Below are 25,235 nucleotides of genomic sequence, written 5' to 3'. Positions count from 1 at the left end.
CAGCCGGGTAACTCGGGTTGACAACTACTAATTGCATACTTCAAAATAGCTCGTGGAGGGGATTTCGAAGGTTCCCAGCACGAAGAGATGATAAATGTTTAAGGCGATGGATGTGCTGGATACTCGGCTCTAATCAGGACACATTATGTGTACACCACATGTACGATGACGACGATGTGTCAATTAAAAAACTTCATCATGAAGCAAATGATTTTTTTTAAAAGAATGGGTAAAGAAGGGGTTGGGGGGCAGGCTGGTGGGGACGGAGGAACAGGACCCGGGAAGGGAACGGCCGGGGGTCTCCAGGATGGGCCAGCGGAGGAGATGTGGAGCAGGGAAAGATTCCAACGCGGAGCCCCTCAGCAGTGGTGACAATCGCTATGACAACGTGACAGGAGCCCCCGTACAGCTCGCCTGACCGTTTACAATGCACTTTCACGGCCACAGACTCTCTGCCCCGATTTAAATTAAAACAACTCACTTTGTGATCACATCTGCATCACCAAAAACAATCCGAAATTCATATAACAAGAAAAGGCCATGTCATTCCACAGCCACGGTCCCTGTCCGGCTGCCGAGTTCCCCAGACGGCTTTCTGTGCCTCTTTCTTTAAGAAAAATTAAAAATAAATAAATAAAAATCACAAGACAGATCCATGGGTCGTCGTCTGCTCCCTTCCCATTTTAATGGGGCTGTTGTTTTTTGGTTTTTTTAATCTGAGTTTTTTGTAACTCTGGGCACAAAGGGCCAAAGCTGAGCTCCGTTTTGGAGATAAGGATACTGCGGTCAACAAAGATGCCGAGACGAAAACGGCCCAAGGTCACGGCAGTGTGGTAACCGGCTGTCAGAATCTGAACCCGGGACCTCAGCCACCTGACGACCAGGGCTGTCACACAGGGGCAACCACACGGACCAACAGAGGTCAATCAGATGGGAAGGGACGCTGGAACAAGGGCTCGTTCCTCACCAAGACCCTTCGCTCCCCCGTCCAGACTTGCCAGAGCATTCTACCTAAGGCCCCCCTCGGTGAGCTCTGCTCTCCAATAGGTATGCACACTCCTTAGCCCAGTGACCAAGAGCCAGCTCTGAACTCGGGTGACTTGGGCTTCAAGTCTGGCCGGTCCCACTTACTGGCTGTGGGACCACGGACACTCCCCTACCCTCTCTGAATCTTGGTTTTATCACCTGAGAAGCAGAGGACAAAACCTTGGGGACTATTATGACAATAAATGGAAGAGCACAAGCTAGGAGCTTAGCCCAGCCCTTGTCACGGTGGTGGCCCTGTCACTGTTAGGCTAATAAACTCTGCGAGCCAGGGACAGGACAGAGACTCAGCCCCACGCGGCTTCCCCATCCCCCAGAGAGGTCTGGATTGATGTATTTGCTCAGGATGTACAAATGCGCTGTCAGATTAGTCTTCGTAAAACATGTTTAAGGAAGGTTTTTTTTTTTTCTTTTAAACCATCCTACACTTCTACTTCAAGGCAAGACCACTCTGCATGTTGTCCCTCTGTCTGTCGCCCTCCCTGAGTGAAATGGAAAGAATCTGGAACTGGGACCCAGCTGGGATCTACCACTAACCAGCTCTGTGACCTTAGGCAAGTTCCTTAACCTCTCTGAGTCTTGGTTTGAGGGTTCATAACAGAGGAATGTTCATGGCTTTCTTGGAGGGTGCAGAGAGGACTAAATGCAGTCACCCAATCTGTCCACTTATTTTGTGACTATTTGGAGTCTCTCAGGCATTTGTCCTAGGCACACAAAGCCACCAAGGAAAATCCCTGTCCTTATGGAGCTCAAGATCTTAGTGTGGAAACAGGGAAGAGGGGGGTAGACGCCGCTGTGCAGGATTGGTGATGGGTTGTATATAGTAGGTCAGGGATAATAAGTGCTATGGAGGGGCGGTTCACCGGGAAACAGAAACCTGCTGGGGGCTACTGCAATCAGAAAAGGATGAGGAGGTCACAGGGGACTGTTGAGCAAATATCAGAGCAAAGCCAGGAGCAAGTCATGAGATCAAATGAGTGAAACCCCAGCCCGGGCCACCCCAGTGGTACAGACCAACGGACAGATGCCTGAGCACCTTCAGAAACATCTTCTCAGTGCTCGTGACTCCGCCCACCTGTCCCCAGGCTGTGCCAGCACCTGTGTTTGCGCACCTGTCTGTCTTCTCCTGCTCTCAAAAGGCTCAGGGTCCAACCAAAAAGATCTACAAGCAAACAGGCTCTCGCCGCGGAGCGATGGAATCCCTGGGGCAGAGCCCAAAGACCTACGAGCAGGGATTCCAAGGCTGAAGAGCGAAGAGCGGGGATGCAGACTGCGGTACGCCCATTCAAATGTTGGGAAGAATGAGGCTGAGCCGGGGGGCCAACCTGCATGCACCTGGGAGACGCGCTCAGGGAAAGGTGCCCGGCTGGGGGTGACCTGTTGCGTGATGCCATCTACACGGAATACGGAAAAGTGGCCAATGCACAGAGACTGGGCGCGGGTGAGGGTTCCCCGGGGCTGGAGGCAGTGGGTGGGGCTTGCCTTGGAGCCCTGGGAATGTTTGGGAGGAGGTAAAACTGTGAGCGCATTAAATGTCACAGATCGGTTCACTTCAAAATGGCCAACCATATATTCAGTGAACTCCCCTTTGATAATGAGAGTCACCAATGCCATCCCGACCCCGGACCTGTGTGTGCCCGAGAAGGCGCAGCAGCACTCGGGTGCGGGGGAGGGGAGCCCGGCTGGAGCGGAGGGTCAGGCAGAAAGGAGAGGGACAGGTTGGAGAATGGCGGGTCATTCGGTGAAGCTGGAGCTACTTAGAAGAAATTCGAGGCTGGAGAGGAGGGGAGGGGAGGGAAGAGGATGCTGAGACTTGGTTAAGGGTCAATGTACTGACCCCTGCAGTTGGCATCCCAAACAGGGAGGTGGCCACCCGCCTGCCTCTTGGAAACAGTCGCACCTGGCAAGGGGCGCGGTGGGCGCTGCGATCTGCCACGTCATCTACCTGCAAGCACAAGGCTCCGGCCCCAGCCCTTCGTCCTGCCTAGGGAGGGACAGGCGTCCCCCAACATGGTCAAGGACAGGTGGAAGCCAGGTTTTGGCCAGGCCACATGCTACAGCTGCAGGCTGGCCCCACCTCCCAGCTCACCTGGAGGGAAGGGCTGGACCCCCCAATGGGCAAAAGCTGAGAAATGGGTCAGCGCTGGAGGCAAGGTCCTGCCTGTCACCAACCAGCCCCTGGTCACAGCAGAGGAGGGGCTGGTGCTTCCGGCATCGGTGGCTTAAAAGTCACACAGCCCAATGGAGGGGCTCCCTCTCCTGGTTTTTGCCATCAGCCCCCCTAAAGCCCAGTGTTGACCCAGAGTGCAGAGGGCAATGGGGGGGGGGCTATCCATCTGCCACTCCTTCTGCCCCTGTGTCATAACGGACAACCCAGAAGCCCTGGTGTCGGCGACTGTCCTGACTGCTCCCCGGGACTCTCCATGTGTAGGGGAGGGACTTGATCAGATGGAAGGACAGGAGAACCCAGCCTGAGGCTCCTGGCAGTATCTGGGAGGTGACAAGGACCTGGGCTAGGGTGTGGCAGCAAGCATCAAAAGAGGTAGCCCGACTGGATATAAGGAGAGAAGGAGAAAGAATGGCCAACCCTATATGAGAACTTGCTGTGAACTTGACACTGAATTTCCAAGTGATTTATTTACATGTGAGAAATTCCAGCCCCACACCACCATTCTACGAAACAGACAGAAGTCACTCTATTTTATAGATGAGGAAATGGAGACACAGAGAGGTTAAGTGGCCTGCTGAAGGCCACACAGCCGGGAGGAAGGACAGCTGGAGTTTGGGTGTGCTCTGCACCCTCAGCCCCAACACAAAGCCCAGGTCTGGCTCACACAGTGGCTGGTGGAAACAGTCACAGGAAACGCAGGAAGCTGAGCCCCAAAGAGGTGGCCCAGTCAGACAGGCTGAGTCTGAGATTCCTCCAAGACACCCAGGGGAACATGCCTGGGATGTGGTTGACCCTCGCCTGCCTCATCTCCCCAGAAACTGTGGGATGCTCCCCCCAGAAGTCATTTTTCAAGTCTGGGAGGATTGATCGTGAAATTTCAAAATCTCCTGAGCCCATCCAAGACAGTGTCAGCCTCATTTTAGATTTTTCTTTTTTCCAAAGATATGACATGATTTAATCACCTCACCTTCCGTCTCCTCCCCTGTCTGATCCTGAATCTCCAAAGCAGATGTCTCAGGACCCTGAATCACCTGCAGGGTGGGGAGAGGAGGTCCTGAGCACATCACCCACTCCTCACTCCCTCAGCCGGAGGAGAGGCACCTCTGTGTCTGGAAGGCTCGCTTGCTGAACAGAAGGGGCAAGAATCCATCCTTCTGAATATGAATTGAGGAAGTGGGATTTTAACTTGCACAGAACAACCCCAACCTCTACAGTATGACCTGTCCTTCCAATTTCCTCCCTCTGACTCCATTTTCTCATCTGTAAAATGGGGATGACCCCAAAGCTTTCCCCCAAGATCGTTCTGAAGATTCAATGAAACTGGGCGAGTAAGGCATTTGTCTGGTGCTGGTGCAACGACGCAGAAACGTTGGTGTAAGACAGAGGGGAGCCCGTCTCTTTCACACAATGCCGCTGAGATTTAATAAGTGTACGAGGTGCCTTGCCTTGTGTCTTGGGCAGATCCCATATGCAAAGATCATCCAGGCCTTATGCCTGATCTCACCTGGTGCGACGCCACCCCACCCCAGAAAGCAAGACCTGGTGTCAAAAGTCACTGAGCCTTATTGTGGTTTAAACTGTGTCTCTAAAAAAGATCCTTTCAAGAGTTAGCCCCCAATTAACCCATCTGTAAACAGGGTCTTTGCAAATTCAATCAAGTTCAGATGAGCTAGTACACGACTAGGGTGCTCCCTGAGCCCCAGGGAGTGTCCTTAGAGGAAGAGAAGAGGACACTCAGAGAAGACCGTGTGAGCATGGTGAGACGGAGGCATGGAAAGCAGCTGCCAGCCACGGAATGCAGAGAGGGGCCAGCACCCGCAACACTGGGGACAGAGAGGCCTGGGCCCGATGCCCCTCAGGGCCTTTGGAATGAGGACAGCCCTGATGACACCTCGATTCCACACTTTGAGCCCCCAGACCTGGGAGAAAATAAGCTCCTGTTGCTGTAGGCCAGCTCGCCTTTGGCCGCTTTGTTACAGCAGCTGTAGAGAACTCATACAGCCCTGCCCAGGGAAATCAGGCATCTTTGCTGAGCACTGATTGAGAAATCATTATAGTGGGGGTTGGGGCTGGGGCTCAGTGAACAGGGATGAACAGGGACCCACTGCCCCCACCACCTGTAGTTCTGCAAAGACAGACAGACACACACACACACACACACCACTGAATTTAAGGAGGCACTAAATCCACCCCCATCTTTCTTAAAGTTCCTTTCAAAGTCTGAAAGGCAAGAAAGAAGAAAGAAAATCTCAGCCCGACTCCCTTCCCCCCCGGCAGCATCCCTCCTTCCCCTCCCCTGCATTTCAGAATCCGAAGTTTAGGGATGAAGAGGCAGAAAGTCTCATTTCATTACCCAAATTGCCCGCCGCTCAATTGACAGGGACCCGACTCCTCTCTGCGGAGCCTCCGAGGCGCCCGGCTGATGGGCTGTGCTCCATCAGCGCGTCCCCTCTCCCTTCTGATCCTCTTTTTAATAAAGTCTGAGGGAAAAGAGGTAATTTTTCATTTTAAATAGGGGAGGTGTGGCAGCAAGGGGCTCCGGGGGTTATTAATCGTCCCCCTTTGCTATCTTGTCATCCATTTCTGGAAAATCATTTCATTTCAAGTCTTGCAAAGGGCGAGGAAAAGGGAATAGGTTTTAAGAAATGAAAGAGTCTGAAGATTGATTAAAGGCATTTCAAGGTGTAGGGGTTTTATTTTATTTTTCCCCCTTTGACATTCTCTGATAAGGGACTCGGGAACTAAAAGCCACTTTCAAGGGAGAATGTGATTTAGGAAAGTCGAAGCAAGTGTCTGACTCCTTTGTCCCTTCCCGATTTATTTATTTATTTTTTGCACAGACAGGCACCGGTGTGCCGTGGAACACGCCTGAACTTCAAAGGCGACGTCAGAACGTGCACCCTCCCTCCAGCCCCTTGGAGGCAGAGGCGACAGGGAGACCCCGGGTCCAGAATCACCACGGCTGGTAGCATCCTGGAATAATTCAAAGCTCTTGCTAGTTCAGGTCTCAGGAAGCAGGACTTTTAGACACTGTCTGGAAAAATTGGCCTGAAGTCACAGGTAAAGCCGACAGTCATAACGTGAGCGTTGGGATCAGAGACGCAGCATCCCTCCTCCCAGATCCAAAGTCCAAAATACTCTGAAACTTTCTGAGTGCGGCCATGGACACCTCCAGTGGAAAATTCCACCCTGACTTCATGTGACAGGTCGCGGTAAATACACCGGAGCACGAAGGCTATTATATGAAATGACTCTCAGGCTGGGTGTGTAAGGAGCGCATGAAACATAAATGAGTTTCACGTGGAGCATTGGGTCCCATCTCAAAGGCATCTCATTAATACAGAGGCAACGATTCCAAAATCTAAAAAGGATCAGAAATCCAAGAACGCTTCTGATCTCAAGCACTTCAAATAAGGGATACTCAACCAGTAATAATAATTATGAAATCATTTAAAAATGTAATTAGCCCAGCGTGGTGGCTCATGCCTGTCATCCCAGCGGCTTGGGAGGCTGAGGCAGGAGGATCACGAATTCAAAACCAGCCTCAGCAACTAGGCACTAAGCAACTCAACTTTATTTTATCTCTAAATAAAATACCAAATGGGCTGGGGATGTGGCTCAGTGGTAAGCACTCCTGGGTTCCATCCCTGGTCCAAAAAAAATAAAATAAAATGTAATTATATTCAGAAGTGCTATAATATAACAATTTTAAAAGGAAAGACCTCTTAATAATTACTTTCTTTCCTTTCCCTTCTCCCCTGCCATACTGGGGAGTGAATCCAGAGATGTACCACCACTAAGCTACATTCCCCAGCCCTTTTTAAAATTTTTTTTTTGATTTTGAGACAGGGTCTCATTAAGTTGCTGAGGCTGGCCTTGAACTTGAGATCCTCCAGTCTCAGCCTCCTGATTTGCTGAGGCTGCAGTCATGCACCACCATGAGTGGCTGTTACTACACTGATAACAGTTTACTATTCACCCAGCACATAGTAGGTACCCGATCTCACTCTAAATATTTCATGTGCAACACCCCATGGTCTCCTCACAAAGCCCTGTGGAGAACGGCCCACTAGTGTGTCCACTTTACAGTGAGGAAAGCAGGATTCGGGGCAAGAGTGAGATATTCAAGGTCATGGGGCCAATAGCAATGGATTGGGGATTCCACTCCATATCTGCATCCTTCACGCCAAGGCTTCCCCCTGAACCCTCTTAGGAGACGTGAGATCTGAATGGAAGCCCCTCAAAAGGCTGAGTCACTTTATAGATGGGCATGGGGAAGGGTGGGGAGGTCACAGGACACTCATTCTAGCCACAACCCCAGAAGGAGTGAGACCCGAAATCCAGGATGGATTTTTGAAGTTCTAGTTCAGAGTATTTGCAAAAAGAACCCAGTAAAGACAAGTGAAGAAAATAAAGTTGCTAAAGGCGTTCAACATCAGCAAGAATCTTCATGGGAGACGGTGTTCATGAACTTGGCACTGGCCAAACTGGGTGTCCCACTGGGCACTGTCTGCACCCCAGGATGTCCCCAAGTGAAGCCAGACAGATGAGCGACCTCAACCTGCGCAGGTTGTCTAGGGGAGGGGACAGGACAGGGGGGTTGGGCTCCCTCAGAATACTGCCTCGCGGCTCCTATTCTTTAAGATATTTGCGATTTCATGACCCAGCAGAGGTCTGGTGACATTAACCTTCTTGGGTCACTGACTTCAGGGTGGCTGTCGGTTTTAATGACGCTCTTCTGGTAAAATTCGTTTTATCCAGGTGCAATCACACAGGTCCTTTTAAAGCGCAGAATCCGGGGGCCTGTAGGACACTCGTAATGGTGTGTCTACCACCACCCTATGGGGTTCTAGAACCTTGGCATTGTGCCCACGAGCAGCCCCCTCCAATCTCCCCCTGCCCCAGCCTGCTCTGTCTCTGTGCATCAGTCTCTTCTGGAGATTTCACATAAAGGGGGACAGACACTACATGGTTTTCTTTAGGGTGTGCCCCAGAAGTGGGCTTGCTGGGCCACGTGGTACCTGTGTCGAACCTTCTCAGAAGTGGCCGTTTTCCACATGGGCCGCACCATCTTAGACTGGAGGAATGTCCCCAAGGTCCATCCATCTAGAAAACTCCACCCAACTCCAGATCCCACACTCTTTTCCCTCCACCAGGTGCACACTGTCGTACTGTGGTTGGTGTTTTCACAACTAAGCCTGTGACAAGACTGTCTCCATCCCCGGGAATGAAGCAGCAGCCGGTTTCCGCCACCCGTGGGAGACCTCGGTCACCCTTCCTGGTTAGTACCACAGTTAGAAGCTACTTCAGGGTCGCTGCAGTAAAACTACCCAGTGTTGCAACTCTGCAATTTAAAAAAGTCGATCTTGTAGTTAGGGTCTTGGACATGAGTCACAGACGTGTCATCTGGCGCCCACACCAGGCAAGTCCAGATCCAGGAGGTGAAGGGTGGGGGCGACACCCTCAGCCTCATTTTCACCACCAATTCCAAGCATATCCACATTGCTGGAGGTACCTGGACCTGACGCTGGATCCAGGGGCCAGGATTACCTTACCACCAGTCCATGTGGCAAGGTAACTCCTTACCACATGCTAGGATGTGGAACCTAGCATGGACTCTGAGCTGAGTTTGAATCCCTGCTCCACCACCTACTAGCCGTGCATCCTGGGCCAACCCGCTTACCCTCTCTGAACTTCTGTTTGTGCATCTAATAAGGGAATGATCAAAGAACCCACTTCTTAGGGTGGCTTAGAGAATTAATGAAAATAAAGCAACTTGTTGCTATTGTTATTTAATAATAATTCTGTTGTCACCCTGGGCAGAATTTATATATGCGTATTTGGATGATGTATGAGGTACATGGATCTGTTAGGCTTCTCCATGCACACCAAGTTCACGTCCACCCACTACTCTATGAAGACTTAGCACAAAAAAGTAATGAAGCTCGTTTATAATTTTTATATTGGCTACATGTTGGAATGGTAACATTTGGAGACTCTGGGTTAAATAAGATATGTAAAAGTTAATATTGTCCCTCTAAAGGTTAATTATAGAATTACCACATGATCTAGAATCTCCACACCTGGGAACACTCCCAGAGGGACCGAGATAGGATGGGAGCAGACACCAAGGTCCACAGCAGCCTCACCCTCAGCCCGGGGTGGGAGCAACGGGAGCCGCAGCAGCGGAGAAGTGTGGTCCATCCCAACAACTGAGGATTAGTCCCCTTGGAAAGAACAAAATTTCCACACGCATTATAAAATGGAGGAGTGCACACCTGTGATCCCAGTGGCTCAGGAGGCTGAGGCAGGAGGATCGTAAGTTCAAAGCCAGCCTCAGCAACAGCGAGGCCCTAAGCAACTCAGTGAGCCCCTGTCTCTAAATAAAATACAAAATAGGACTGTGGATGAGGCTCAGTGGTGGGGTGCCCCTGAAGTCAATCCTCGGTACCCCCAAAATAATTAAAATTAACTAATTAATTAATTAAATTTAATGGAGGAACTTTGAAAATAGTGTGTGAAGTGAAATAAGCCAGATGCACTTATCCAAGGCATGAGGACAGGCGAATGTCCAGACAGGCATTGAAGAGGGGTCACCTGTTCTACCCAGTAGGCGGGCTCAGATGGCTCAGTGGTCACTGAGCTTCTGTTTGTGGTGACGATTCTCTGCAGATGGAGGGCGGTGACGGTTCCTAACACTGGGAATGCATTTCAGGCCCCTAAACTGGACACTTAACAATGATGATTAAAATGCTCATTTTACTATGATTCAAACGTGAGTGACAGCTGGGGTTCTCGGGTGTCTTAAGGCAGCCACTAGAGCATTTGCTAATGCACGCGCAGCTCACGGGACCCTTCTCCTGGACACAGGTGTCTCGTGCAGTTCTAGAACAGAGACAGGAAACACACCTTGATTAGCTACAATGTCACAGAGCGTCACTACAAGGTGCCCCAGGGCTGAGGATTGGGAAAGGGCTTCCTTTGGGAGTGTCATTGGAGCTGGGACCTGGGACCTGGAGGATGAGTGAGAGTTAATTTGGCAAAGGAAGGGGGACAAGTGACCAGGCCAGCCCCACATGTCCATAGATGGGATCCACTGGAGGACACATGAGGGGCCAGGGCCAGGGGGGCCGAGAGTCAGGCAGAGGAGCAGGGGCAGGGCCTGCAGGCCAAGGTGGAGGGACAAGGGTTTATCCCAAGGAGAATGCCCTCTGCAATCCCTACCATAAACCTCAATGGCTCCCTATTACTCTCAGCATCCAAATTCCTTCCTGATGCCTGCATGTTTGTCTCTCCCTAATCAGAGCCCTCCTCATCCCTCTCTGCCCCGACCTCATCCTCTGGTCTCCTGCCATGCTGAACCTCTTTCCTTTAAACATGCCTCACCTCAGGGCCTTTGCACTTGCTGTTCCCCATTTGGAAAGCTCTTCCCCCAGATCCTGTAAGGGCTGGCTTCTCGTCACGCGGTTCCTTAGCTAACTAACATGTCACTTCTCCAGGAAAACCTCCCCTGGCCTCCCCGTCACTTCCGATTATATCAAAGTTTTATTTTTCTTCACAGCTCTGAGTCATTTCCTATTTGTGCTTTTATTATTGTGTGCCTCCTGCAGCTGAAATGTAAGGTCCATCAAACTAGGAAGCTGGTCTCTCTCCTTCACTGTTCTCCCTCCTAGAGCTGCGTGGGGTGCAAAAAAATAGATAGATAGATTTGTGGACCCTCACACACTGAGTGAGGGAATGAATGAGATGCTGGGAAAGGTGGCGAATGGCCCAGGGCGACTGGGACCCACGGTCTACGGAAACAAGACCCAAGGGTTTCCACTGCATGATGAGGGGTGTTTCTAGAAAGTTCCCCGGGGCTGGTGGAGGAGGTCGGGCAGCGGGATGGCAGGAAGAGCACTTCAGAGGCTGACGTGGTGACGGCTTCATAAATACGGGGCACTTGGAAGGGGGGAGGGACCTGGCTCCCCACACACAGGATGCAGGTCAGGAAGGAGTCAGGTCAGCTGTGCAGTCCGATGGCGGCTGGGCCCGGTGCAAGGCCCGGGCAGGTACTTAGCTTGGGCCTCGGTGGCCCCATCTGCAAAATAGGGGTGACGGGAGCCCCATCTCAGGGGCTTCTTGCAAAGTCGAAGTCGCATGCGACCCGCACACTGCCCCGTGCCCGGCTGGCCCAGGTCAGCGCTCAGCCACGGCAGCTATTATTAGGAATCCCGTCACTTCAGTCACCGCGCAGCCCCTCCCGGCCCCTCGGCCCCTGCCCCTGGCCCGTCCCGGGGCTGACTCATCCTGCTCGGTCCCCGCGGCTGGTTGGCTGCTGTTTCTCCAGAGCTGGGAGATGTCACAATGCGATGGATGCGCCCGATCATAAAAATAACCAGTTATTTTGATGTGGGGTACGTCATCCCTAAAAATAACTGGGTGCCTTGGAATTGAAGGCAAATGCTGGGTTGCGTTGGGGGCACAAGCACACGCCACAGGGGTGAGTGCACACGCGCGCACACTCATGCACACACACAGTGGTTTCAAGTAGGCTGGGGAGATGCCCCGACCCCTTGCTCATCACAAGTTGGCGATGGTGGGTTTTATTAAAGGGCTCTTGTCCGGAGGCAGCCCAGAGGGTGACAGATGAGACAACCTAGTGACAGGGACAGAGAACACCCTCAGCTCACAGCTTCCCCAAGCAGTGGCCAAGCCACCGACTCCTGGCCTGTGATTCCCCCAGACATCGCCTCTGGGACAGCACTCCTTCCTGATGCCAGAGAAATGTCCCCTAGGCACATCAGGTCATCGGGGGTGGCTTCGCAGAAGCAGCACCTCGTCGTCCCTCACGGTTATAAATGCCTGGGAGGAAATGTGCTGTGTCCCCAGACCTGGGTTTCTCTCCTGCACACCTCGGGAGCTGTGGGCACAGGGTTTGAGGGAAAAAAAAAACTCTAGCTTTTTGGGGAAACTGAGATAAAGCCCGACGAGGCAGCAATGTCACCCTCCTGGTGATGTCATCCCGGCCTCTCTCTGTGGATACCAACTCAGCCTTCTGGAGAGGGACCCGCCTTTGCCTGGAGATCTCAGTGTGCCAAACAGAAGGGGCTGGACTGTCCAGAAGGTCGGGGGGCAGGGCCAGGGCCAGGGCCCGGTTGTGGATCTACCAAGACTCTCAGGAGGGATCTGGAATCTTCCCGATGCTCTGGCTCCCGGAGAGCAACTTTTGCCTCCAAGATGCGGGAGAGACACCAGCTTCCCGGCAGGAGGGCGAGGGGCGAGGCGTGGGCAGAGGTGGGAGTCGGACGGCTGCGATGAACACTGTGTCCGTGGACCAGGGGTTGGGGGGGTCTCGCTTTTCTTGTCTGTAACTTGGGGAGAATCACCCTACCTGCTGGGCGATGGCATTAGTCCATCCCGTTGCCAGCATATAATAAAATAAAAGAAGAAACAAGAGGTCTCAGTGGTCGTCATCGTTAGACAAAACGTGACACCGTGGACGGGCTCTAAGCCCCCTGTTGATACCCAAGCCCGTGGTACATTGCTGAGAGCTTCTAGTGATGCTTTCACCCCGATCAACACCCCTCAGCAGGCATGTGTCCTTAACTTCCCCAGACCTCAGTGTCCCCAGACACCACGTGGCACCCGTTCCCAGGAGGCACGTGGAGAGGACCCTGTTCCAGGAGAGGCTGGCAAGACAAGGTCTCCCTTAACAAGGTGGTTCAAGGAACTAATGGCTCCACCTGACGACTGAAGATCTCCAACCAAACCGCAGCCCTCAGAGCCCTGGGGCGTCCGCTCACAGACCTGGGGCCCAGCCAGGTACACCCCCAAACACCAGCTGTGTGGAGACTGCTCTGGGGGGGGTGGTGCGCAGCTCACCTCTAACAGGGTCAGGAAGCTCCAGGGCCCTGCAGGGCACCATTGCAGATGGTCCCAGGAACAAGGGACCAAGAGAGCTGTGACCAAGGACTTTGAGGAGGGAGGGTGCTGGTCCCAAACCCACGGGGCTGGGCTCCTACAGGGACTTGTCCTGACTCTCTTGCCCTGTGAGGTCCAGAAATCCAGAGTCACAGAGGCCTGGGTGTTTGTCACTGGAGGAAGGGAGCCATGGGCAGCTGGGGAGGCGGAGCCCAGGAGCCACTCAAGTGGAGAAAAGCAGATTCTGCTGGAGGGAGCAGGAGTAGGTAGGGAGGGGGGGAACAGGAAGCACCGGTGACCTGAGGCAAGAGACCAGGGACTGGCCTGGAATCCCTGAGAGGCCCCAGAGCTGAAGAACTATATGTGGTCAGGGTGTCTCACCACAGAAGGCAGACCCTCGGAAAAAGGTGACCATGTAGGAAGCAGAGGAGTTGTGGGACATGTTTGCACAGGGGGTGGTGAACGAGCCACCCCAGCCATAGAACCAAAGGCAAGGGTATGAGTTTCCTGTGGCTGCTGTAACAAGTGAGCTCCAACCTCGTGGCTTAATGCCATACCTGTTGATCATCACAAAGCTCTGGCAGTGGTCAGAGGTCAAAATGGGTCTTCCTGGGCTGACATCAAGGTGACCACAGACCTGCACTCCTTCTAGAATTCTAGGGAGGAATCCCTCTCCTTGTCTCTTCCAGCTTCTAGAAGCCACCTGCAGACCCCGGCTCCGGGTCCCTCCTGCAGCTCCCAAGCCAGCAGCAAAGCATCCCCAACGCCCTGTCTCTCGGACTCGGACCTGCCGGCCTTCCTCCTTCCCTTACAGGGATCCTCTTGGTGACTTGGGCCCACCCACCGCGATCCACCTCATCTCCCCATCTCAGGGTCTCTCATTCCGTCACATCTGCACAGTCCCTGTACTGTGTAAGGAAAAGCAATCCCAGGCTCTGGGGGTTGGAGCCAGGACACTAGCGGGGAGTCTGTCATCTGCCTAGCACAGCAAGCAAGTCCCATCTCCTCCGCGAGCCTCCGTTTTCTCCTCTGTAAAATGGGGATAACCACACAGCGCTGACCTCCTGGGATTTGCTGAGGATGACCCAGGGTTGGAATGATCTTAGTGTGGCCCCTGGGAACCAGCAGGTGGGGGTCAGTCAGGGTCCCTCCCCTCACTTCCCAGCCTCCAGGCTTTACCAAAAACAGACAGCCCCCAGCATCGTAGGGCTCCCCAAACTCCTGTCAGGAGGGAGCTGCATATTGACTCCCATCCCCGGCTCTGACGAGAGGGCATCATTCTTCATAGAAAAGTGAAAAATGGATCTTCACACCCCTCCGATCAGGGAGCCATGGGATTTTTTTTTTTTTTTGAGGCAGGCTTCATTACGGCGTCTCTTTGCCTTTTGACTGATAATTGCATTCTGAAGCCCGAATTGATAAATTGCCCGTGCACTGCCATTTACTGGGTGTTTACCTGATCCATTTGATGAATATTAATTCACCAAGAAAAATGTTTCCATTCCTGAAGCAATTCCAGGCTGCTGGGTCCCTCCCTCCCTCCCTCCCTCCCTCCCTCCCTCCCCTCCTGGAGACTGCAGAAACAATGTAGAGTTAAGGAATCACAAGCCCTGGTCAGAGCTATTTATCAGGCACGAAAACAAAGAGGGAGGAAGACGTTGGTGTCCCTTCATTAACCAGCATCTGGGGGAGGAACGCAGTGTTCCTTTCCAGAGCGGAGGGGACCCTGGAGAGGTGGCATCTCAAGGCCAGAGTCAAGAGAGTTCCCACAACATCTGTTGACCCTTGGTTAAGGTAGTTTGCAAGAGGTCCCCACCAGGGCACCTCCGATGCATCATGCCGAGGAGCTTATATAAAAGAGGTGACATTCATAGCTGCCATTTAGATTCTGGTGGCAGGGACAGGTACAAATTCAGGAGATGGTCCCCATTTTACAGATGAGCACACTGAGGTTGGTTCACAGATCAGACGACAGCAGAGCTGCTCCCGGAACCAAAGTCTAACACCCCCAGACGGTGTGCCCACTATCCCAAGGGCCGGCCAACCCCCACTCAGGGGCTGGCTACCCTAATTTTATAAATGAGGTTTTATTGGAACACAGCCAAGTTGGCCCATTGGTGGATTGTTTATGGCTGATTTCACACTACGGTGACAGAAGAGTGACAAGAGAGATCTCAGTGACTTCTGAAGCCTCAATTATTTACTATGCGGGTTGTTAGGAAAAGTTGCCAGACCCCCCCCCCACCCCGGGTGTTATTTGCCAACAAGTTTGCAATCCATCCATTTGAGGGTCCCAAGTGCTCATGAAGCTATAGTCAAAATAATAATGATGGGTATCAATATGCTCAATGTATCATTCCTACACTACAATGTATCCTTGCCGTGGCTTTTGCTGTCTTGGTGGGACTGTTTTTGTTACACTGATTTTTACCATCTTTATCTCCTTGAGAGAGACAGACAAGTCTTTCTGGCCCTGCCCCCCATTAAGGAAGCAGCCTTCAAGATAATAAGCGTTGGGTTTCTTGAAGCAGATCCAAAGATCCTTCAAGATAGTTCATAATAATGTGACTCTTTGAGTGTTTCGAGGTTCTTAATGAGAATTTAAATTGGCACCGCAGCCTTCCACAAGTTCCTCTGCAAAAATGTAAATGGCTCTCCTTCCATCAAGAGCAAGTCCAGGGATGCCCAGGGACACGCGGGTAGAAAAGGTCAGAGTTGTTCAGCAGGACAGGACAAGGGTGACGAGAAGACTCGCGTTCGGTGGCTACCCACAGCCAAGCAGCAGCCTTGGAAGCCGTCAGAGAACCCCTGGGCTCTAGGTAGGGTGAATGCAGGACAGTGCCAGACACACTGGGGGGTTCCAAGGACACAGGACTCTCGATGCTAAGACCAAGAACGTCCAACCAGGATGAGTTGGTCGACTCTGCCCCAGGACATTTGGTATCCGCCCCATCGGAAGCAGACAGGGAACCCAGCTGGGGTCAACCACAGAGCCCTCCCCATAGGGGCCCTTCTCGTCCAATACCCACATGTTCTTATGCACCAGCCTGGCAATGCCGAATGCAGAGCTCCATGTGACTTGGGCCTTTTTTGGGCCCTCTTGAGCCACGGACGTGTCCCCAGACTCTGGGAAGAGTTGAGCAGAGAACAGAAACTCCGAACTGCACACTGGCTACTTGGTATGAGCGTGGACAATTCACCCCCAGCTTCTGAGCCTCGGTTTCTTCATCTGTAAATAGGGACCACAAAAAAACGGCTGCTTCCTAGGGTTAGTGTTGGGATGAAGTGAGTTGAAAACCAAGCAGAGCCCAGAGCCCGTGGGACAGACCCTGTCTCTTGGGGCTGTGCGTTAAAATCTCTGAACCTAAATGTTACCCATAATGATTTATGAGTATTTTCAACCCTGGCTAAGGGTGGACCCTGGACCAGCAGCAATGACTTCCCCAGGTGCTGGCTAGAAATGCTGATTCTCATGACAGCAGGTGACGGCAAGATGGGACGGATCCCAGGATTTGGGAGTCGCTTGCTCTGGCCCCGCGGATGCTCCTGGGCTGTATGTTCCAATTCCCCAGCTTCTATCCCCAGATGCAGATTTAATCATCAGGACAGCTTTTAAAGAAACCCTGGTACCCACTGAAAAATAAAAACCCCACCTGCTTTCATTTAGAGGAGGAAGTCCAAAAAAAAAATAAAGTTGATATCTTAGAATTGGAGAACAGTGGTTATCAAGGGCTGGAAGGGCTTGGAGGAGGAGGGTGGAGAGAGAATGGGTGAAGGGCTGGGTGCAGGGGACAGGAAAAGTGACCTCTGGCATTCCATAGCACAGTGGGGTAACTGTGGTGGGCAACAATTAACCCTATCTTTCAAAACAGCTCGTAGAGAAGATTTTCACAGCACAGAAATTCGAGGTATTTGAGGCGACAGACATGTCAATCTCCCTGGTGTGACCATGGTACCTTGTATGCACCTATTGACAAGTCACGCCGTCTCCCATAAGTCTGTACAATTATTCTGTGTTCATTAAAATTTTAAATCAATTAATTATTTTTTTTAAATTAGAGCAACATGTAAATCGGGATGCCCAGATGGATTAGATCGGCTCTGGGGCTGGGGCCCAGGTAGCCAGAGTTTAAAGATGCCCCAAGTCATTCTAAACCTGAGACTCACTGTTCTAGTCTAGACCAGATCCTAGAATCATCTGGGGCTCAGTTTCCTTCTAAGTCGGAGTCGTCCGACTAAGGACCTTAAAAATAATTTTTTTTAAAAAGTCCCATTACATAAAATTCTGTACCATTAGCAAGCACCGCAATGACCTTGACATTCACCTCCACCTCTAGCTAGTCCCAAAACACTCATAACTTCCCCAAAGAAGAAAACCGGTACCCTTTAAACTCTTTCCCCTCCACCTCCCCCAGCCCCGGTGACACCAATCTGCTCTCTATCTCTGAGAATTCTCTTGTTCTGGACATTTTTCATTGAAACAGAGTCCCAGGGTCCACAGCCGCCCACCCGCCCACCTCTGGCTGGATCTCACTTAGCCCAGCCACCGCGTGCATCTGCACCCGGTTTCTCTGAAGTCCCTCTCAGACACCCGTGTGCAGTGAATCGAAACCAGGATGCACCCCCCGCCCAGGCTTAATGACATCCCTGGGCCTCGAGAACTGTGCGGCTCTCCTGACACCTGTCACAGCCTCCCCCACTCCCCGGTCCCCTGTCAGCCTCCATTAGGGAGGGACCAGTGTAAGATGGCATGTGCCTGTCCTGCTCAACCCCGCTCAGCCTCCGAGGGGGACAGCCCTGACACTTCCTTTTCATGGTGGGGAATCTGCAGCCCCCGGGGCAGCTGCGAGGTCCTGATGAGGCCCCACAGGGCCGGAAGCTGAGCAGGGAGGTGGCTTCACTCTCTCTTCACCTGCCCTAGATGCAAACGGGGAGAAATCAGAGCAGGCCATTCCCAGGCCACTCAGGAAACCAGGTCTAGTTCAGAAATCCACCCCTGCACCCCCAAAACCACAGAGCGAGTGCCAACAGGTTCCATGGAAACAGACCCAGGGCTCTATTAAGTTTGAGAGTCAGTGACTCGCAGCTCCCCCTTTTGGAGATGGTCCAAGCAAGTTTACAGATTAAAGGCTCTGAGAAGTCCCCCAAGGGGAAAAAAATGACTCATTTATAATAGATCCAATCGGGGAAATATTCCGGGGTGGGGGCACTTCACCTGCAAATGCATCTTAGAGGTCCCTACACATATTGGATTTTTGTTGCTGTTGTTGTTTAACGAATGTCTGTTAAGGACCTATCAAATGATGGGTGAAATTTGAAGGACTGACAATGTGGTAGTGGAAAAGATCCTTATGACCCTGTACCCAAAGCATGTGCATCCTCCTAGGTGGAGAGAGATGATCAAGAACAGCAGCCTCTGAAACCTACTCTTTCAGTGCCGGAGACCTCTTGATTCAGACCTTGCAGTCCCCTCCCTCAGGAGCTGACACCTCCCTCTGTGATTCTCTTCAATACTATGGTTCATTCCAGAAGTAATTAACAGTGTGACAGCCCCAAATAATCAGCTTGAACTTTTACTATCCCTTGGATGGCCAAGGTGCCAGGTTCTGTGTCTGATTTTCCCGGGCATCTTTGCAAGCTCTGAGAAAGAAAAGGAGTCTTTATATTTCTCTCCCTGCCTGACCCCTGTTGTGTGAAGTCCAAAGACGCAATTGCCTTCGGCCACTCTGGGTGAAATTATAATGAATCTTGATGACATATATGGCCTCGTCCTTGGAGCCCCCCCAGACCTACCAAAGCAGAGCTACAGAGGCTGAGCTTGTTTTAGGGTGGAGCTACGGGGATAGAACCCAGGGGCACTTAACCACTGAGCCCCATCCCCAGCCCTTTTTTAATATTTTATTTAGAGACAGGGTCTCACTGGGTTGCTGAGGCTGGCTTTGAACTCGAGATCCTCCTGCCTCAGCCTCCCGAGCAGCTCGGATTACCAGCGTGCACCACTGCGGCACCCAGCTGAAATCCACATTTTTGCAAGCATTCCAGGTGATTCTTATGCAAGATGGAGTCTGACATCCTGTAGACTGGATCCATTATTGCTTTTTAGAGTCTGGGATTAAACCCCAGGTCCAAACTCTCCTAGCTCTGTGACCTTCAGAAAAATCACTTATCCTCTTTCAACCTCAATTTCCTCATCTCTAAAATGGGAATAATACTGGTGACTACTTCAAAGAGTTAACATGAGCATGGATGAGATTTTCTTCAGAAGACATGTATCCCAGAAGGGATCCCTACCATGATGACCAAGAGCACAGAGCTTGTCTATCAAGCTGCATCTCAGACGGAGGCTCCTTCCCAGTCTCCAACCCCAACTCCAACGCTCTCCTCCTGTCTCGTCCCTCCACTCCTTGCAGGGCCTCTTGCAAACCCAGCTCACTTGCTAAACACAATAGGCATTTCTCTTTCCTCCCAGGCCCACGCCTGGACAACATTTCCCAGCATCCTTTGCAGTCGGAGCTCTGATCAATGGGACGTGGACGGAAGCAAGGTACAGCCCTGCAATCCTGGTCCATAGAACCCTCCTGCCCAGGCTTCCACTCCTCCCCATCCACCTTCCTGCTGTCAATATCCGGGGCTGGTGGCTGCTCCATATTGGAGGTGGTGGAGCCTTGGTGCTGTATTCCACAAGGACCCCACGGGGCAGAGTCCTGGTCCCCACCTCCAATTGTACATCCCCCTCTCTGGAAATCTTCTCCTGAGCTCCTGGCTTCTCCCCCCCCCCATCCTTACCTCTGCAGCTCTGGGGGCTTTGGGGTCTGAGTCCCCCTTTGTTGGTGGGCAGGCTGGGGCTGTGCACTGCAGGATTCTCTGTAGGACTCTGTGCAGCATCTTGGGCCTCTAAACTCGACTAGAAAACTCCCACCTCCCAACTGTGGCAACCAAGATTGCCTCCTGGGGTTGCCAAGTGTCAGTGGGGGCCAGGAAGAGAGAAGGAAAACCCCCTCCCAGTTGGGACTCACTGGTCTACACAAATGTCACCTTCTCAAGAGTATTTCCCTGGCCACCAATCTCAGATCATCCCCTGGGCTCATCCATATGCCCTAGAATCCGCCAGGCTGGCCCCAGTTCACACAGCTCAGCGCACGCTGGGCGTGATGGTGAGAGGGTTTCCTTGGCTACTGGCTGCGGCCCCTGCTGGGCCAGGAGCCCCACAGTGATAAGCAGGGTCTGGTCACTTTGCTCTCTGCTTTGCCTCTCACACACAGCCCAGCGCCCGACTCCTGGTCGGGGGGTTGCAGAAATATTTGCTGCATGAGGGGACCTGGCTACCAGCGTTGGGAGGCTGGGACAGGAGGATTAGAACTCGGGGCGGGGGCGGGGGGGGGGACTGCATGACTCTCAATTAGCTGAGTGATTCAGAGAGAAGAGAGCGATTCAAGCAAGTGGGGAGAAGGGTAAAGACCAACTCTGCAGGCTTGTGGGCATGTGGGAGACATAATCACCACTGCTCCATCAATAGCAGCTCCCAGCTGGGAGGAAGTGGAGTCCAGGCTGAGCCTCTGTAGAGGCCACCGGCCTTCAAGGACCAGCCACCAGCAAGCTGCTGAGCCACGGACCCTCACAAACACATGTGGGGTTTTCAGCCTCACTGCGGTTGAACAAATAACAAGGAGTCTGCGAATATTCTCGCTGTTCTGATTTTTGTAATGATCAGAACAGGCTAAACATTCGCTATATTAAGACCACGCCTGTGTCCCCAGACCTCGTTCTTTCCCTGGGTCTGGTTTTCCAAATGCTGGTGATAAACCCAAACATGTAAACAAATCAGGGAAACTCTGTTACCATCAGTGGCCACGAAATGTATTGTAAAATTACTGTTTAAATAAAAAATAAGTAGTAGAGAGTCCGTGGAATGCACCGGCTGCCACTCTGAATTCTTGCTTGATGTGGCTTCTATCAACTGCCAGTTGAATAGGAAAGGAAGCTCTCTCTCTCCGTTTTAAAAGCGATAACCTGCCTGGCAATGACCCTGTCCCTTCTTAGCCCCTCTCCTGACATTCCCAGACCACCTAGAAGCAGCCAAGGAAAGCCCCAGAGCCTAGTAGAGATGGTTCAACTGTCCGAGCATCCCAGACCATCTGCAGGTCCGAGTTTGGGTATTATTTTCCTGTTTCTTTGAGCAAAAGGGAAAATAAAAGTAAAAGAAATGAGGAAAGCAAACAAGCTTATAAAAACCAAAGCTAAAAATAAATGAATACATTAGAAAGACGGCTGTGAAACGAAATTAAATCAAAATGTGCTGCTGCGATGTTTTTCCAGAGTCTCCAACTTGACAAATGGGTGAGTCTTCATGGCATCCATCAAGGAAGAGGGAGATTTTTCTTTTCTCCTGCCTTCCCACCAGTGCCCGGGTCTCAGATCAGACCCTGGGGAAACAGAAGCATCCCCAGTTCCAAACACGGTGGGCCGCGTGGCTCCCAGGAAGTCCTTCCCCCAGTGGAGAACTCTGGGACGTCCGCCCTTCTGGCCCTGCTCTGGCCCCTGCACTTACAAGGCACAGCCAGCTCCACCCTAGGACCGCCCTTCTCATAGGTGACAACAGGGTGTGACTTTGTCTGCAGGTTGAAAACTGCCAGTTCCTTCCTCCATTCTGGAAGGGAAGCCACTTGGGGGCTTGGTCCAGCAGCGTCGGCAACATCTGAGAGTCTGTTAAGAATGCTGATTTCCTGGCCCCACCCCAGACCTACTGAGTCCAGAATTCTGAGAGTGAAGCCCCACGGTGTTTCCACCAGCCCTCTGCAGCTCTGGCGGCACAGCTACGTCTGAGCAGCCCTTCCTCCCATTAAGACAGATTTCAGCAAGTTGTTTTATCCTCTGTGCCAAGGTTCAGCTGTGATTTGAGTGTGTCCTCCGAGGGTTTGTGCTGGGAACTTGGTCCTCAGTATGGCAATGTAAAGAGGTGGAGGGACCTTCGAGAGGTGGCTCCTCTCCTGTCTTGCTCCAGCCTCCTGAAATCACCTTGTGACCTCTGTCTCCTGTGACTGCTCCCCCATGATGCTGTGTCATGAAACCAGGACTGGCACCATGGTGTTTGGACTTTCAGCCTTCACAACTGTGAGCTAAACAAACCTCTTTCCTTTATAAGATACCCAGCCTCAGATAACTCCTTATAGTAACAGAAGACAGACAAATGCACCCTGTCTCAGTTTCCCCTCTATAAAATGGAGCTACTAAAAGCATTCACATCACTGAGTGATTAAGGAACCAGTGTGATATGATGTGACAGGGGTTTTTTGGAAGCCTGGGAAGGTCAGGAAAAGGCAGCAGTAGTCACTGATGCTGGCCCTATTTATGAAGGTTTGGTGATAACAGAGAGGATATGTCCTAGACTTGTGTACAGCTCTACTTAGATTCACCTGCTCAGAAGAGGAGATAGTTAGAAAGCCCCACAGGGACTCGAAGTGACTCCCAGGCAGCACCTAGAAGCTCCCAACCCTGCCTGCTGCTGAGACTCAGGCAAGGCCTGGTTATTCTCACCTCCTTCTTTAATAGGCCTTCTGAGAATGCTGAGGGACAGCCCCTGCTGGGGGTTGGGCCAGGGAGCTTGGGTTAAGGGGACGGGGGCTGAAGCCCTCCACAAGAGAAGATTCTTGTCTGGGCTCCTTGTCACCAACTACCCCCCACTGAGACGTCTAGCTCTGCTATGCAGTAAGACAACCCTCCCTGTTGGCCACTGAGCACCAGATATGCAGCTAGACCAACTGAGACGGGCTGCTGAGAGTATAAGACACACATGGGTTTTAAAAACTTAGCATGAAATAAAAGACGAGCACATAAAAGACTCTAACATGTCGCATTATTAATATTTGAAGGCTGGGGTTTAGATCAATGGCAGACCGTGCTCAGCATGCATGAGGCCCTGGGTTCAATCCCCAGAACCGAAACCAGCATTTACCAGCTAAGAGGGGCCTGGAACATGGGAGGTGGGGTAGGGAGAGGAGATAAATGTCCTGCTACTTTCACTATGGCAACCCATCCCCAAACCAAGCCCACAGCCAAAGGGCAGAGGCATCTCCAAAATATCCCACCATGCAAAAAGAAGTTCCCTGCTAAAAATGTCTCCCCAAAGTTTTCAGCAGAACTGCGTTGCTCTATAGAAGCTCCATTCAGAGGCAGTGGGTGGGGGGGGGTGCATCTGCAGGCATGAAAAGAGAATCTACTTCAGTGCCTTGAGCTCGACACAGTAGGATCCCTCCAAGTGTGAGAGTCCCAAACCATTTGCACTTGAGTCACTCAGATACATGGTTAGAAGGCAGATTACCAGTCTGTACCTCAGACTTTCTAAACAAAAAAAAAAAAATCTGTGAGGAAAAATATCAACCACTCATATCACAACAAGATTTCCTAATAAGTAAAGAGCTCCTACAAATTAATAAAAAGATGTTCCAATGGTCAAAGGAAATGGGCACAGGGCTCACAGAAAGGAAAATGCAAATGGCTCATAACTTTATGAGAACACACTCAACCTCAGAACAGGAAGGCTCATAAAAGTTGGGGAAAGAGCATTCTTAGGCATTACCATGAAGGTTGGTTTGGCAATACTATGGAAATGTGAAAGGTACAAGCCCTCTGACCCAGCACCTACAATTCCACTCTAGGTGTGCAATGTCTGTATAAAAATGTATTCACTGAAGCTGCATTTGTCACAGCAAAAGAGTGCAGACAACCTCAGTGGCTGGGAGACCAACTAAACAAAATAGGGACCATCTCACAGTTAAATTCTAGGAGTCCAGGAAAAGGATCAAGACAGCTCTGTTGGTGTTACTAAGAACAGTCTCCATGGATCATGGATAAGAAGGGGGAAAGAACATGTAGACTAGCATGTATAGCAGCTACCACGTGCATGCAATCAGAGAATACTCATGACATTCATTTGTTATTAACGTTACTGAACACAACCTGGTGCTAGGTGTTTAGCTAGATGCTCAGGATGCTGTGGTCAACAAAACAGACCAAAATCTCAGGGAGCTCTCACACTAAGGGGTGGAAGTATTAAGTACATAGAGTGATAAGTACTTTGAGAAAACATAGTAAGGTAGAAAGGGTTTAAGAAATGCCAGAGAGAGGGGGGAGGTAAGAAGAGGGCAGGGTTGCGGCTGAACCAAGAAGTCACAGAAGTCCACCCCCGGAAACCAAAAAGGACTTTATGATTTCTTCCACCAATAAAGGACGGTGGAAGTGATAATATGAGACAGGCTAGATCACCAAAAAAAAGAAACAAACATGAACTCCATCCATGTTCCGTTGGCTCTTCACCCTAAGAACCCAGCGCCATGCTGTGAGGAAGCCCAAGCAGCCACTTGGAGTCCAGCTGGTGCCTCTGCTAAGGCTTCAGAGGTACCCGCCTCCAGAGACCTAGGCCAGTGAGCTTCTCAGTGACTCCAGCCCCCAGCCCCCATAGAGCAGGGCCACACCAACCACCATGTCCTGTCCTCAACACTGACCCCCATATGTGTGATACAGTAGTTGCTGCTGGACATTTCTCAGGTTCACGTGTTTGTAGCGTGATCAAAACTGAACAGGGATATTTCACAAATGTCCATGATCTGTCTTAGTCTGTGGTCACCTGGGAGCACAGTGATTAGTTTACACCCTGTGTCCTCTAGGAACCTGGGTCTCCCCTACACACGGGGTCATCTAGCAGAGACTGGCAAGAGGAACAGATACCTCTGCAGAATGTTTCCGAGGGCCGGGTGCTGAGCTGGGCACTGCTTTAGTTAATGCACTCAAGCCCCCCTGCCCCAGGCACAGGATGACCATCACCCCACTTCCCAGATACGGCAACAAGGCCGAGAGAGACAAAGTAGGTTCACCCTGGCTCATCTCATCAGCTCCTAAGCAGCAGAGAGAGCAGAAACCCCACCCCGGAGCTGTCTGCGTGGATTCTGTAGCCCACGCACAGAACCAGGCCACCACACAGCCCAAGCAGCCGACGGGAAGATCAATGCCCAGATGGGCGCCTTCCTGTTGCAATGGCCAGCTCCAAGGAGCGGATGCCCCTTTGCCAAACCTTGCCAGGAACCCCAAAAGTCGGCTTTCGAGAACCAAGTTTGACTCCTAC

At 51.6% G+C, this 25,235-nt stretch overlaps 1 protein-coding gene and 1 non-coding gene across 2 annotated transcripts in view; one reads left to right on the top strand and one right to left on the bottom strand.

Moving 5' to 3' along the window:
* The window catches only part of Ksr2 (kinase suppressor of ras 2), a 354,619-nt gene that overhangs the window by 209,024 nt on the left and 120,360 nt on the right, over window positions 1-25,235 (bottom strand). The gene's annotated exons all lie outside the window — the stretch shown is intronic.
* On the top strand, window positions 20,789-20,921 carry LOC114103489 (small nucleolar RNA SNORA72). Its single transcript, XR_003584684.1, has one exon. It is a non-coding gene; the product is annotated as a small nucleolar RNA SNORA72 (small nucleolar RNA).

The sequence above is a fragment of the Marmota flaviventris genome, chromosome 1, assembly GCF_047511675.1.
Source record: "Marmota flaviventris isolate mMarFla1 chromosome 1, mMarFla1.hap1, whole genome shotgun sequence".
NCBI lineage: Eukaryota > Metazoa > Chordata > Mammalia > Rodentia > Sciuridae > Marmota > Marmota flaviventris.
This window is presented reverse-complemented; position numbering and strand designations above follow the sequence as displayed.